This window comes from Ursus maritimus, unplaced genomic scaffold, assembly GCF_017311325.1.
Source record: "Ursus maritimus isolate PB19 unplaced genomic scaffold, ASM1731132v1 scaffold_8, whole genome shotgun sequence".
Classification (NCBI taxonomy): domain Eukaryota; kingdom Metazoa; phylum Chordata; class Mammalia; order Carnivora; family Ursidae; genus Ursus; species Ursus maritimus.
In genome coordinates, this window is record NW_024426996.1 from 75,500,590 (window position 1) to 75,516,455 (window position 15,866).

The 15,866-nt window shown below is 52.5% G+C and overlaps 1 protein-coding gene across 6 annotated transcripts in view; it reads left to right on the top strand.

The window, feature by feature from the left end:
• Positions 1-15,866, top strand: part of SLC2A9 (solute carrier family 2 member 9) — a 260,925-nt gene that overhangs the window by 568 nt on the left and 244,491 nt on the right. The window contains exon 2 of one of the 6 annotated variants that reach the window (XM_040625291.1): positions 2,645-4,680. The exons of 4 other annotated variants lie outside the window; for them this stretch is intronic. The gene's annotated coding sequence lies outside the window, so the exon portion shown is untranslated. Of the gene's footprint in view, positions 1-2,644; positions 4,681-15,866 lie in introns of those variants that run through there. One more of the 6 variants, XM_040625289.1, reaches the window with a different exon arrangement.

The window sequence follows — 15,866 nt, forward strand, 5'->3', positions numbered from 1 at the left end:
CCCGTGACCAAAGGCACAGAAGCAGGTCAGACACGCAGGTCAGAGGGCACGTGGATATCCGGGGAAGCCTTCCGATTTACCGCGAGCTCCATATGCGGTAAGTGCCACGTGCTGCCTGTCGTCCAGCTCGAGACTCCGCTGCAACAGAAGAGGAGCTGGAGGGAGAGGCAGGGTTGCCCTGCTCCATCAGACACGGGGCAGAGCTGGGGCGCCCCTAGGCACCGCATCCTAGGACACAGCCGGGGGAACGACAGGGACCGGTTGGTAGAGGAATGTAAGACCCTATTGACTCACGTATTCGTGTTGCATCCAGCAAATAGCAGGGCTGCGTCTCCCATCGCTGCTGCAACCAATTCCCACAAACTCAGTGGCTTAACCTGCACACACTTCTATTCTACATTTCCAGAAATGTCTGACATGGGTGCCTTCAGGCTAAAATTAAGGTGTTAGCAGGGCCACGGTCCATTCTGGGGCTCTCAGAGAGTGCATTCCCTTGCTGCTCATAGCTGCCTGAGGCTGCCCCTGTCCCTGGGCTCATGGCCCCTCCTCCATCTTCTAGGGGGTTCAGAGGGGGGCACACTCCTTCCCAGCTCACATCTCTCTGACTCTCTCTTCTGCTTCCCTCTTCCACTTTTAAGGACTTTTGTGATTGCCTCGGGCTCACCTGGATAATCCTAGATAATCTTCCTATATTAGGACCAGTATATTAGCAACTTTAATTCTGTCTGCGACCTTGATTCCCCCGTGCCATGTAGCCTAACACCGCCACAGATTCCGGGGATGCCTGAGTGGAATCACGGGTGGGGAGAGAATCGTCCTGCCCCCCACCAGTTCCCAGGCTGACCGAAGCATACCTGGGGCAAATCAGAGGCGGTCTCTTCTCTGGTGGGGGTTGTGCATCCTCAAGAGGAGACGGGTATAGAGAAGTAGTAACCCAGTCCGAGTACTAATAAATGGTAGAGAACACACAGTGTGGCCCAGGGATGGAGAGCTATGGTGCACCGTGTGACAGTTTCAGCCGCATGGTCACAGGGAGCCTCTGAAAAGGTAACCTCTGAGCAGAGAACTGACTGTGGAGGAGGAAAGCCCAGTCTGAGGCTGAGTTCCAGGCAGAGGAAAAAGCAAGTACAATGGCCCTGAGGCACGTTTAGGGGATTGGGGAGAGCCAGCTGTGTCGCTGGAGCAAGGTGACAAGGGGAAGAGAGGAGGGAGACGAGGCTGATGACAGAGGCAGGGGTCCGATCATCCGATCATTGTTGGCCAAATGGTTTGGGTTGAATTCTAAGGAAAATGGAAACGACTGGAGGGTTTTGGGAAGGGTAACAGCACGCTCTGACTGACGTTGAAAACGCTCAGGCTTGGGGCGCCTGGCTGGCTCAGCAGAGCATGTGAATCTCGATCTCAGTGTCGTGAGTTCAAGCCCCACATTGGGAGTAGAGCCTAGTTGAAAACAGGTGGTCTCAAAACCCTGTATCGAAAATCTCACTAGAGCATAAAGATATCAGTAGAGAGAACATACAGAGCTCGATAAATGTATTTTTAAAATAATGATAAATAGGAGGGCTTGGGTGACTGAGTCGGTTAAGCATCTGACTTTTGGTTTCAGCTCGGGTCACGACCTCAGGGTCCTGGGATCGAGCCCTGTGATTGGCTCCATGCTCCACGCGGGGGCTGCTTGAGTTTCTCTCTCCCTCTCCCTCTGCCCCTCTCCACCCCTGTGCATGAAAACTCTCTCTCAAATAAATAAATAAATCTTTAAAAAAAATAATAATAAATGCAACACTCAGTCTTATTACTGAGTGCCCACGGATTGCAGGGGAGACAGGGCGAGGCAGGGAGAGCAGGGCAGAGACACTGCAGGGGTGCAGGAGAAGGTGGGGATGGCTGACCCAGCATGGAGTGAGCAGAACGGGCAGGGGTGGGGTCAGTCCTACCACTGGAGCCCACAGGACAGGTTATGTCGGGCGAGAGGAGCAGTGAGGGAACGAGGAGCGTTAGATTCTTGGCTTGAGCCCCCGTGTGTGTTGACTGAGACCGAGCGAGCATGGGCCTGCACATGGAAAACTAGTGGCTTCTCTTTGGCCACCGGGCTCTTCAAGGGAAGGGGTAGTGAGCTCAGACAAGAGGTCCTTTGGGTCAGGGATACCGGAGCTCTCTCTTCAACGTGTGAGTGCCTGTCACTGGGAGCAGAGGTAGCCTCGATCCTCTGTGCCCTTAATGCCGAACACAAAGCCCAGGGAAGGCAGGTAGACAGGCAGATTTCAGCTCGCCTGGACATCTCAGGGTGGAAGTGGCAGGAGCCGCGGGGTCCAAGGAAGGAGCAGCAGCCTTGACTCTGCTGTCACTGTGGGACAAGTGATAGCAAGTCTTTGTGATTCCATTTCAATATTTGTTAAAGAGCAGAAGTAACACTACCATCGTGCTAACGATCACAGCAGACATTCATAGCGTGCCCTTCCCGAGCCCCAGGCACTGTTCTCACACCTATCCCTGTAATAACACACTTGCCACTCACGGCAGCCTGATGACACATGTGCCACCGTCATTGCCACACGCGATAGGGAGGAGGCTCAGGGAGGGTGAGGGACCAAGGGCACGCGGCAAGCATGGGGAGCAGTCGTCATACCTTGTACCGTGTCTACAGGACGCACGGTGGAATGTGCGCCTCCTTCATCTCGACCATCAGACATGTCGACCGAAACGCGGTGTGTATGATTATGAACGTTTCGGGATGGCACAATGCTGTGTTTCAGCATCAAAATTCAACAGTCTCAAAGTCTGAAATCGTGGATAGAAACCAGCATGTCGGTGTAAAACGTGGATCGATGGCAAGGCCGTTCCGCATTTCGATTTCACATTCCACGTCTGGAATGTTCCGTTCCATGCGGGGGTCCCTCTGTTGAGAGGCATCCTGACAAGCTGAAATCTCGGTGATCTGACGAATGAGGCCACATCAAAACAGGATGTCTGCTGCATGCAAGGACACCAGGGACAAATTCATGGATGACAGATGGCAACAAAGTATTTGTCAGATCTGAAATTGACGTGTGACTATAGTCGACCCTTGGACCACGTGGCGGTTGGGGCGCTGACTCCTCTGCCCAGTTGAGTATCCGTGTATAGCTTTTGACTCCCTGCAAAGTTAACTAACAGCCCACTGGGGACGGAAGCCTGAGGATAACATGAATAGTTGATTGACCCATATTTCGTATGTTAGAGGTATTACATCCTGGCTCCTGTGATGGAGTGAACTGGGGAAATGTTCCTAAGAAATTCAGAAGGAAGAGAAACTGTGTTTGCAGGATTGTAAGCATGGACTCGCACAGATCAAACCTGCGTCCTCGGAGGGTCAGCTGTATCCCTACGATGCACAAAGGACTTCTGGAAATTCCCAAGAAAGACAGCAATGACAATGGAGGAAGAGTGAAGGATAATAACAGGCAAATCACAGACACAGCAACAGAAAGCCTGACCGATCCTTTGAAGAATTTCCACTGAAGCTAATTCTCAGAGGCTTGAAGATGAAACCAGCGCCCCTGTTGGACTGGTCACACTGGGAGACTGGGTGATGCACTGCTGGGTGCAGGCCCGCGTGTGTGAGGACCAGAAGCTCTGCGGTTTGGGACCATGATGTCTCCGCAGGCGATGCTCAGTGTTGGTGGGGCTGTGGGCACGGACACGGAGCTCACTGGTGGGGATGTGGCTGGGGCAAACTCTCTCGAATTAGATCAACTCATTATTATCTAGAGCCCAATAATCCGGGCCAGACAAACCCACCGGGCCCACAAGGGGACAGCGAGGAGCACATTTGCTGCTGTGTGGCCTAGAGCTAAAGGCCGGCTGGGTCTCCATCCCGCGGTCCAGTGCAGCTGGACGTTCTCTCCCATTTTACAGATGAACAAACAGAAGCTCAGGGAAGTAGAGTAACTCGACCAAGGTCACACTGCTCATAAAGGGCAAGGCTGAGACTCTCATTCCAGTTCCTAAGTCAGTATATTTGCCCACCTGACCCCCGCTCTCATGACAGGAAAGAAGAGGTGGGATTAACGAGAAGCCCTCTTTCCCGGCACTCTCACAGCTCCTTCCATGTTGTATTCCTTCGCTTGTTCCAGAGAAAAGCAGGAGAGAAAAGATAGGATTACAGAAAAAAAGAGGTCTGGAAGGAGTGAGGGTGGAGGAGTCAATTTGACCTCCTAGAATTCTGTCTTCAGTTAAGATTCTTACCCGACCCCCGATGCTGTTTTGCATAATAAAAATTCCTAAAAGAAAACTGACAACGAACATATATTACACCAGTTGCCAGGCACCATTCTAAGGATTTTACGTCTGTGTCAGTAAATCCTCACCGCAACCCCGCAAAGCAGGAGCGATGTTTATCATCGCGCTTTACAGACGGGGAACAGAAACCAGAGAGGTTAGGTAACTTGCCCAAGGTCACACAGCTGCAGCATGAACCCAGGCTGTCTGAGTCTGGGCTCCGCACTTGCAGGAAGCGGAACTTAGCCTGGGAGGCCGTGCGGTGAGACAGGACCACTAGCCTGGATTGGCTCCCGCTCTGCTCCGGGCTAACTTCACTTTGGATGGATCACAGAACCACCCTTAGCCTTGGTTTTCTTGGCGTCAGGCACGGATAAAGAGGTGTTCCCTCCTACGGCTGCTATGAGATGTAACATCTGCAAGGTAATCTACAAATGATTGTCAGTCACGTGTCATTGTTGTGGGATTGCACACGTGTTCCCTAGAGGGATCAGTGCCAAGTGCCCCGGAAGGAGCGTGGGATGCTGTGTTCAGTGCGTGGGCCCTGCCCGTGCGGTGGCCAGAGCATCCCCGAGGAGCGGACGTGGCGGGGGGGGTGGTGACTGCATTTAAGAGGGCAGTGAAGGAGGGGGGTGTTGGGATGCTGGGCCCTGGCAAAGAGACGAGGTGGGTTCAGCCTACGGACATGGGTCTGGGAAATCCAGCCAGGGTTGGCTCCGCATGCTTGAACGGGGGAGGGAAAGACATGGGGAGAGCCAGCCAACAGATCTGACTTAGAGTCTCTCCTCATTTTGGCCTGTGTGGGCTCTCAGACATGGGCTCTCGCTGGAGCCCTTGCAGGGCGCTCGGGGACGCAGGAAGATGAGCTCCTGGCATGCGGCAGTCGCTGGGAAAGCCCCGCCTTCCCTGTCCGTTGAGGGCCAGGAACACAGGGGCCGAGCTCAGCTGGCCTTGGCCCAAGTCTGCCCTCGTGACTCCAGACAACGGGCCTGATTCGCCTGCTTGGGTTTCCTGAGCTCCGCTTTACAAAAACAGGAAGGAAAACTGGTGATGTCCCTTGGCAAATCCCCCCCTGGCTTTCGTCTATGCAGTTAGTTCTTTTTTTTTTCCCCCAAGATTTTATGTATTTGAGAGAGAGAGTGAGAGAGAGAACAAGCAGGGGTGGGAGGAGAGGCAGAGGGAGAAGCATGCTCCCTCCCCACTGAGCAAGGAGCCCGATGTGGGGCTCAATCCCAGGACCCTGAGATCATGACCTGAGCCGAAGGCAGACGCTTCACTGACTGAGCCACCCAGGCATCCCGCAGTTAGTTCTTACAATAAAGACTTTTTTTTTTTTAACTTGACTCTCAGGAGATCAAGATGGGTTTTTTAATGAAATCTTAAAAATCAGAATTGGGAGAAAATAGCACCAGACAAAAGAGGGGAAGACGCTAAGATTTTATTTGTCTCCCTGTGCTCCCATCTCGCTCCACCACTAAAACCCAGCAGGGAATGGAGTGCGTTTTTCAGCAGACGCATGCCTCCGGCAGACCAACGTCACAACCGACCTTCTGGACGGAGCCCCTGTTCTCTAGAGCCCTTGCAACCTTTTCATAAGAAGTAGTCAGTCTTCCGTTTTTATATGTGAGCGTTTAAATAGGTGAAACAGGGAAAGCAGGAGTGATTGTGAAGCATCGTGGGAGGGAGAGGTTGTCAGATGTTCACCAGATGGGCTGATGGGGTGAGTTCCCCTGGGTGCTCCCTGGGCCTCCGAGTGGACAATCTGCATGGAAGGAGTCGGGATACAATTTCCTGGCTGAGGAGCTTGGCTCCGCTCTCAGTACTGGTCCGGGATGCAAGTGCACTGCCGACGCTTTCCAGGCCACGGACCGGAGCAGACCCTTGCAGGAAGGTCATCTTAGTGTAGGCTCCTCACCTGGCCGATTGCCTCTCCTTCCTCTGCCCCTGGCGCTGCACTTACTAGGGCTATGTCTGACTTCACGAGCTGGCTTTGGAAACATGGGTATCAGTGCTGGGCTCTCATAGTGTGGTTGGTCCCGTCCGTACGCGAGCCTCTCAAGAACGCGCTCCAGGAACAGCTCAGCCAGCCTTTCGTTGCGCCTTAAGCACTAAGTCGCTGAGCTTTCGTTGGGCACTTCCTATGAGTCAGAAGCCATGCTGACTGTTGGGGCACAGCGGTGACAGGGACAGACACACAGTCCCTGTCTGGGGGGAGATGCAATCATCAGACGACAGACAGAATGATCATGAAGGGTGACAAGCACCAGGAAGGCCGCGAGCCAGGGGCTGGATGGAGAAGAAAGGCAGGGCGTGCGGGCAGTGCAGGGTGTCCCCCCAGCACAACAGGAAGCTGGCGATGGCCTACAGGAGGGCTGCTGAGAGCAGGTGGCAGCCAGGTGACAGAGGAGGTGATGCTGGGAGGCAGTTTGGATCGAGAACCGGTGAGCAGTACTGACGCACGATGAGGCTGAAAAGGAAACAGAGGAACCAGGATGCGGCTAGCTGCCCGAGGAGGCTGGGAGAGCTGCTCACTGAGATGTTGGGGCAACAGGGGACTCGGGGTGGGGGACGTTTGGGAGAGAACCTCGAGAGTCCGTGAGTCACGCAGGTGATAACGTCCGGTGCGAGATTGGATGTGTGGGTCCGGAGCTTAGAGAAGCGGCCTGAATCTGATGGAGCTGTCAGCCTACAGATGCCCTGGCCTTCAACGTGCCCGTGATCTGGTCGGGAACAGGGTCTGTAAGGAACCGTAGCGTGCATCACAAAACCCAGATTTACCTTAGTCAGAAAACCAGGCGAGCAGAGGGGCACCCACCAATTCTGTTGGCGGGGGGTAGCGTGAGGAAAGGACATTTGAGCTGAGTCTTGAAGGAGGAGAGCGTGGAGCAGGCATCTCGGCTGATGGACAGCCATGGACGGGGTCTCATACTCTCCAAGGAGAGGGGAAACGGTGCGTGCAGCTTGGGTGGAGAGCCAGGAGACGCGATGCCAGGGAGTTACGGGTAAGGGCTGGCTTCCAGAGAGCCGCAGGGCCACACTGCGTGCGCCTATCTCAGGCCACAAAGTGGGTGACCAGATGCACCACCGGAAGCTCTGGCCATGGGAGTTGTCCCCTAGCCGCCGTCTTTCAGGCCACCTCTGAGTGGTGGCAGGTCAGCAGTACAACATGTGGGCTTGCACCCATGCCAGGCTCATGTGCCCACCACCCAAGCTCGGATTGCTCGCTTGCTCAGTCAGCTGGTGTTATGGACTGAATGTTTGTGTCCACCCCCGCCCCAGTTCCTCTGTTGAAGTCCTGACCCCCACTGTGACTCTATGCAGAGACAGGGCCTTTATGTAAGTAATTAAGGTTAAAGAGCCCACAAGGGAGGGCTCTGATCTGATAGGATTAGTGTCCTTTAAGAAGAGACATCAGGGAAGTTGCCCTTTCTCCCTCTCTGCCCTATGACATCACCCCAAGAAGGCAGCCATCTGCAAGCCAGGAGGAAAGCTCACACCAGAAACCCAACCCTGCTGGAGCCTTGATCTCAGACTTTCCAGCCTCCAGGGCTAGGAGAAAACAAATTCCAGTGGCTTGTGCCACGAATTTATGGTATCGTTGTTATGGCAACCTGCGCAAACTAAGCTGGTCAAAGGGAATTTCCCATAAGGCCAAAGGTGTGAGCTGCAGGAGAAGCATCAGCTAAAGGAGAAGCAAAGCTGAGGGAGGAGCATCGGCTGAGGGAGAAGCGTCCATGCAACAGAGGCAGATGACCCAGGGTCTGGGGCGCCTGCTCGTGCAGTTTGCTTGTGCTCTCCTGACCTTCAACCCAAATGTACCCCTTCCAGCAGGGCCTACCCGACCCTAGAAAATGCCAAGGTCACGAGTGACCACAGGCTCAGGTAATGTTTTGTGCTCAGATAGGGTTTCTACTAAGGCCCAGCAGCTGTTTTCAAACAGTGCACTGTTCTCTGTAGCAGACGGCACGGCCTCGCTCTAAACCCTTGGCGGTCGGCACCGTGACTCTCCTAGTCGGGCCGTCAGGGATTCCACCTGGCATCTCTCTCCACAGAAGCCTGTGGTTCTCTGGGCTGGACAGCACGGGGGCAAGCCTGCTGAGGCCTCTCCCTGAGCCCGCTACACAGGCTTCCCTACCTTGGGTCCCACTCAACCCTTCCACATCTGATAAGTAGGTGGAAATGGTCTCCCTGAGTGTGGAATGTGTGCCCCTCAAACCTGGAGAGGCCTGCCAAAGGTCGTACTTCTCTCCCAGGCGTTATAGGCACAGGTGTGACACTTTGTCCTTCACCTTAGAGGGGACTTTCCAGCGTGCCTTGGACCAGAAAATCCCTAAGAACTTCACTGAAGTGACCCTTGGCTCTTTGGATCCTAGACCTTGGATCTTGACTGCTTTATCCCCCACCTTCTGGGACAAATATGCTTTACCAAGGCACACAGAGTTAGTACTTCATGCTTTTCAAGTGCCCTTAACACAATGCCATCAACACAGAGAACCGTTGCTGCGTCCTATGGAATGTCGAGATTGTCTAAGTGCCATTGGAGTGCATCGCGATAACAGAAGAGTGAGTCGCTCCCTAGAGGAAGACTGTACATGGGTACCATTTTGTTCCCTGTGGATGGAAACTGCTTCTGATCCTTCTCTCCGATCAGGATAGAAAAAGATCAAGTTGCCAATTAATAGCTGCATTCAACGTACCTAAGGCTGCGTCAGTCCACGCTGGAGAACTTGTTGTACGGGCGGTAACTGCAACTGGGGCTCTCCTACGTGGTTAAGTAAGTTTCCATAGTCTTCTTCTATGATCCGTACGGTACCTGTAGGGTCATCCTGGTGAATCCAATGGGGATACAACAGGGACCACCACTCCTGGACGCTTCAATACTCTTAGGGTGGCATTGACCTTTGCAACATAATAATATAACAAATATAGACAATGCAATATGGTTTCTCATTTACTATCTTGGCAGGAGATAGACAGTCTCAGACTTTCTTACGCAGTGACTGACTCTGCAGGTCAAGGCACCAACGTAAGAGTTCTTCCAGGGGCTCAACGTGTCTTTCCTAAACACATTCTGGACCCAGGCAGATGACCACGGGGTGGGATTGTTGACTCAGTGTGCTGCTGTATGACAGGCCTGGGCCAGAACCATGCTGACTACTTGGTTCCCACATAGCTTATTCTAACGGGGGGCTGTGACAATGTGGATATCAGTGCCAACCCAGACCCTGTATCCAGTGTCTGATTGCTAATTTGCCCCAGTGTGTGGGTACTTGAGTAAACGGCCACAAAGTCTTCGGGGGATTAATGAGGGAATCCCTACCATAGCCACTCACTGTCCCACCTTAAGGCAAGGGGACCTGCTATTTGGGCCCTTGTGTCAGATAGTCAATGGCAGAGTCTAGGGACCACCCAGCCATCTGCTGAGAGCGAGGGGTAGATGGGGAGGTTACAGGATTAAGGAAAGTAAAGGAGGCTTGACAAACACTTTATGGACAGTGAGGTGCCAGCAGCACAGACCCACGTGAGCGTGACGCCATGTGTTAGGATGGAATGCCGGGCTGGCCCATCCATGGAGCAGAAGAGAAAGTGGAGAGCCAGCCACCCAGGCTTGGGGTTCTGCCAGGAAACCGTGAAGACGGATGGGCAGATGAAAGAATGTAGGACATCAGTATGGGTCTCTGCGTTCAAATCCAGAGTCTGACTCAGATGAGGGCACTATAGGGTGGGGAGGGCTGCCAGACCTGGGAGAAGCTGGTGGCCATGGCCCACGACAGTCAAATGGAGCAAGAGGAACGCGTGTTGGGTTCGCATCCCGCGGCTGCCGTCACAGCACATACCCGTTCTCTCACGGTCCTGGAGCTGACGCTCCCCCTGCAAGGCTCACCTCCCTTTGCCTGCACCTACTCTTGGCCCCACCAGATTCTGCCTTTACCTAAAGTGTTAATATTTTGTTCATCGTGGACTTTATTGTATTTATTTTGACCCTTTAAAAATGTTGCATTGGATGTTTATCTTGATGATTGAGGTTTTCGGTACCTCCTGAGATCTTGTTGCAGAGGCGAACGCCTCACTGCCTCGCCCTAGCCCCAGCTCTGGGAGAAGGAGCAGCCAGAGAAGCAGAGGCAACACGACAGCATATTGTCTTGGAAGCCGAGGAAAGAAGGTTTCCCGAGAAGCTGATGGAACAGGATGAGTTTCGACATCATGCGAAGTCAGTCAAGACATAGGAGGTCATAAATTATATAAACTCATTTCTATGAGCTGCTTATAACCTTGGAAAAGGGAAAACAGCCTACATGACCAACTGGTTAAATGGCATATGGCCATCTAAAAGATAGACTCTAAAACAGCCATTAAAAACGATGTTAATGATGAAGAGAAATTTCTGGAATGTAAAGTGGAAGAAGCACGATGACAAGGTATGAACAGAGTATAAAAACAACCGTATGGAGCTCTATGTGTGCAGAGTAAATGCAAAAGAGTTACACGTGTGGAGAAGAGTGTCCTCTGTATACGATCCCTTGTATGAAACTCTAGAACGCACACGAATGCATAGGGACAGAAAGTGGACCGGCGGCTGGATTACAGAGACGCACGAGGCAAGTTGATACGTGTTCGCTATTTGAATGGGGTGATGGCTTCACAGGTGTATGTATGTATCAAAACTAATTACGCACGTACACTTAAAAATACAGTGACACACTCACCACAATACACTTGTTTATTGATTTATTTTTACTCTGTGCCAGCATGGTGAGAAGACGTTTCATCCGTCATGTCTCTTAATCCTGACACAAAGTTTGCAAGCTAAGTATCACATTTTCCATTTTACAGAGGAAGACACGAAGACTCAGATTTAAGGAAACTTGTACAGAGTCATGCAATGTGCAAGAGAAGGAACGCAAACTTTGCTAGCTCTCTTCCCTGTGCTCCCGTTACGCTGTATATTTGGATGACAACAGTATCCCCCCCCCCACCATGGTTGGCTGGGAGGGATGCGTGGATCCTTGGGAAGGCGCGTTCTGGCTGCCCCGGATGGTCCACTGGGACAACACTATTGATAAATGTTATCAGAGCTCATGATCCAATCCTTTTCATTGATAACCAACAAAGAAGACTCGGTCCCTTCGAGACGGAGAAAGGATATGGCCATTTGGAGCTTCTCAACGAACGTATTTTAGGAAAGCTAACCTTTCAGAGGTACCTGGCCCCTGCCGAGCCAGGCTGTGGGAATATCTGGTCCAGAAACTTGCCCTAAATGAAATCTATCCCATTTTCATATTTTGCCCTCTTCTGCTCTCATCACCACCTCCCTTGTGATTAAAAATGCCAATCAGTAAAGGATGAGACCGCCATTTTAAATTTGTCCTCGAGTCCCTGGGCTCAGGAGGAACTCGGCGCTGGCAGCCCCAGGTGCAGGCGCCTAGGACCAGATGAAGGGGTCATTAATTTCACCTGGCTGCATTGGACCCATTTAGGAAGGAGATGACATGTGGGTCAGGTGGGGGAGACCAGGCAGAGAAAGCAGAGGAGGTGGGCAGACAGATATGGGCCAGGTTGTGTCCCACACTTGCATCGCAGAATTGAGTGCGGGCAAGAAGGGGGCACCTCATTCAGCAGCCCCGCTGCGTGGGTCCCACGGTGCTCGTATCTGGGCACCGTGGGGAGAGGGGTAGGATTCACTGATGATGTCCACTATGGCGGGGGCGGGGGGAGAGGGACGGGTCAAAAGCCCCGCCCTTGCTACTTCTTGGTCAGTGTAGGCTGGGCAGGGACAGCGAGGCCAAGTGGTAGAATATTCTGCTGAAGAATTTAGGCTTTTGTATACCAAGGGTTTGAAGCTTAGTTTCTCCATTTTTAAAACCAAAAATACTATAACCAGAAGATTTCAGGGTACATATTCAGGGTTTCTTGAAAAAAAGCAAGGCTTAGGTTGAGTTTAGAGAGATGATTGTGAGCCAGAGATGCGGAAAGGCGGGGGGAATGTGTTCGGGATACGCTCAACCTCCGCTGGGAAGCAGCCCGAGACGCTAGGAGCAGCCCGGGCCAGGTAGACGCAGGTCCCCGACAAAGCAGGGCGGGTGACAACCAGGGCTGGGAGACAGGGTGGGACGTCACAACCACATAGCTGACTCACGCATCTCCTCGGTTGCCAGACAGACAACCTTAGTGCTTTCCAGCAACATCACGTAACACAAGAGACTCGAGTCAGTTATGACAAGCTGTGAAGAGCCGCACCTCGATATTCGCGGAGCACAGGACGGAAGGAGGAACTGGAGTCAGGCATTCAGAGAATCATGGGCACTCGAAGAGGATGGAGAGAAGAATGTGTTACCGAAAATAATGTGTGTGGGGGTGGGGTAAGGTTTCCTCAACTGCTCCACAGACTCTGACTCTGAGTCTTACTTGCGGCCGTGCTGGTCCTGCTCCGAGAGATTCGAATTTCCCTTTCCAAAAACGGGAATGGTGGCTCGGCGTGCTTGCAGAGCTCGCCCCGGGTCACAGCGCTAAGTCCTCAGAACTGGAACCCGCCCAGTGTATCTGAAGCCAAAGTCTCTGCCCTGCACTAATTTCCACAAGACCCTTCCCAAAGGGTTTGAAGGAAGATCTCAGCGCCTCTCCAGCCTGGTCTCAGGACACGGGCCACATGGTCACAGCAGCTAAGCCAGGCCCCCCGTTCCCCGTACGCCAAGCTGCATGCACTGGGCCCAGCGTGGGTTGTGGTCTCCTGTGATCCTTCGAGCCGCCATGCGAGTGGGTCCCTCTTCCTGGCCTCACCCTGGTGTAAACCACCATCATCTCTCACGCGGACCAGACTGTATCTTCCTGCATCCACTTTGTCACTGTCCTCCTGCGTCCCCCCAGTGCTAACACCCCAGCACTGCGTGGCTGCCTGAGAGGCCGACCTCATCGTCCCCGTCAACCCCCTGCCCAGGTTTAGAGACCTTCAATTCTTCCTATTGCTGTTAGGATTCAACCCCGCATCCTTAACCTCACCTACAAGGCAGGCCAGGCCCAGCCCCACGGTCCCTCAAACCCTCACACACAAGCTCCTTCCAGCCTGGGCCTTCCTACCGGCTGCCCCTTCCCCTGGACTGGCACGCCACCCCCACCCTACATCTGCACATGTCAGACGAACTGTGACTCCTCAGCTGAGGTCAGAATCTCCTGATGTTGCCTCTCATACCACCTTACATCAGTTTCTAGAATTTTCCATATTGGCTTAAACATCTGTCCAAGTGTGTGGTTGTTTAATGTCTGATTCCCCATGATGTGTAAGGACCAGGAAGCCAGGGCCCTTCTCTGCCTGGTTCGGTTTTGGGGCCATAACGCCTAGAACAGAGTGGGCCTGACACACAGCAGGTGCTCGGCACACACCGCTGAATGAGTGAGTGAGTGAGTGAATGAATGGATGATGGGTGAACCCCAAACAGCACAGCTGCATGCCCCCTCTCAGGACCATGTTTCGCCTCTGTTAAAGTATGCCGGCACATTCTATGTCTGTGAGCGTCCCCCACCCCCACGCAGGGCGCATGCCTGGGGGACGGGAGCGAAGCCTTATTCATCTCAGTATCCACGGTGCTGGGAATCCAGGATGGAGTCGGCCTCAGGGTATGTGGCATCGTCCTCCGGTTCTGCTAACTAGCCACGTCAGTCTGAGTCACTTGTTTCTTCATTTCTAAAAGGAAGTTCTGCAGCGTGATTCCCCAATCCCTTCCTTGCTGGGGCTGAGATGCTAGGATTTCATAACCAGAAGCATCCACTGTTTGCTTTAGGAACGAAATACATCTGGGAAACTCCTGTTAGCATCCCACTGTGCCCATCGGGAACCCCTCAGAGGGTCAACCTCCAAACACAGAGCTGTCTTGGGCCACCCGGGAGCAGAGAGGCCTCCGTCCTTGCTTTGGAAAATACACAACGCGTCTCATTGGTCTTTAGCGGGTCAGGAAATCTGAAAGGAATTAGATAGGATCAGTAAGCAATGCAGCCCGTTTCCAAACTGCTCTCGTGCAATTAGGCTTTGCCAGGAACTAAAGGTCACGACGAGCCACCCTATCAGCCTCAGAAAGGATTGAATAATGACAAATCTGATCTTTATAATGCTGATTAAGGCTCAAAGAGAGATGAGATTTTATTCCTTTTTTTTCTTTTTTTGTTGTTCTTTTTTTTAAAATTTTTTATTATGTTTAAATTTTTATTATGTTATGTTAGTCACCATACAGTATTCCTTTTTTTTCTCATCTTAGAAGAAACCAGAGGAAGTTAATGGCAGGGGTGAGCGTGGTGAAACTAGCCTGCTTGCCGAGGGTAGGGCTCATCCACACGCCCTTGACCCCTAAGCCCCATCCTTCGGAAAGCCTCTTGGTCAGCTGCTGTCACAAACCAGTACGTGCTTAGAGTCCCAGCAGCCCTCAGTCCAACCCCGCAGGCAGGCAGGAAAGTGTCATGTTTGGGATCTGGCACCTGGCATTGAACTCTCTGAACTAACTTCCCAGGAATAGAAGAGTCAGCATTTGATCCTCTAAGCCTCAGTTTCCAAATCTGTAAAACGGATGATAATGACATCCCGCGGCGGGTTGCTGTGGGGATCGCGAGGTCATGAGTGATGGTGCCTGGGGGAAGTCTAGAACATGTGAGAGTCTCAATGAGAATTCTTTTTCTGGACGTGGACCCAAAGACCAGAAGAGCCTTTACATCTAGACTAGGGTTTGTCAAAGCCTGGAATGCAGGATGCTTTTGGGTTGGTTGTGCACGAGCATGCTTGTCTTGACACGTTTATGCCTATATTTTAATGTCCATTAGATTGCAAGCATATCATTGCTTAGGGCAGTGGTTCTCGACCATGGCCACACCTTACAATCGCCTGGGGAGCTTTTAAAATGCTCCAGCCCACAGCGGGGCCTGGCTTTGAGATTTTACACAACATTCTGCACAAGCCCCATTAGTGTGAACAGCCAGGCTGAGAACTGCTGGCTTAGGGCAAAACCGGGTAAAAAATAGAAATAACTCGAACGGGGGCGCCTGGGTGGCACAGCGGTTAAGCGTCTGCCTTCGGCTCAGGGCGTGATCCCGGCGTTATGGGATCGAGCCCCACATCAGGCTCCTCCGCTATGAGCCTGCTTCTTCCTCTCCCACTCCCCCTGCTTGTGTTCCCTCTCTAGCTGGCTGTCTCTATCCTGTCGAATAAATAAATAAAATCTTAAAAAAAAAAAAAGAAATAACTCGAACGTATCAAGACAGCAAGCTAAGGCTGAGGTTGGGGAAACACAGATAAGCCAATGGTTTGTTTGAGGGCCGCACGTCAGGATCAGCTGCGGGTGGCGTGGGTTGGTGCTCGTCAAATTTCAGGTGCCTTGTGACATGCCAGGTCCCTTAAATCAGAGTCGTAAGGGGTGGGCCTAGAAGATCTTTGCTCTCATCAGCCTGCCCGGCCCTGGTTCTCCAGAGGGTATTCAGGAGCCACTCATTTTATAAAGGTCAAGGCCATGCTCAGGAAGAAGGGAGGCACTCCATGGTCTGCCCAACAGGAGAGAGAGGGGGACGCTGACCAGTCAACGTCAGCCAATCCCACTTGGACACCTGGGAGGTGTTGAGCCAACATTCACTCC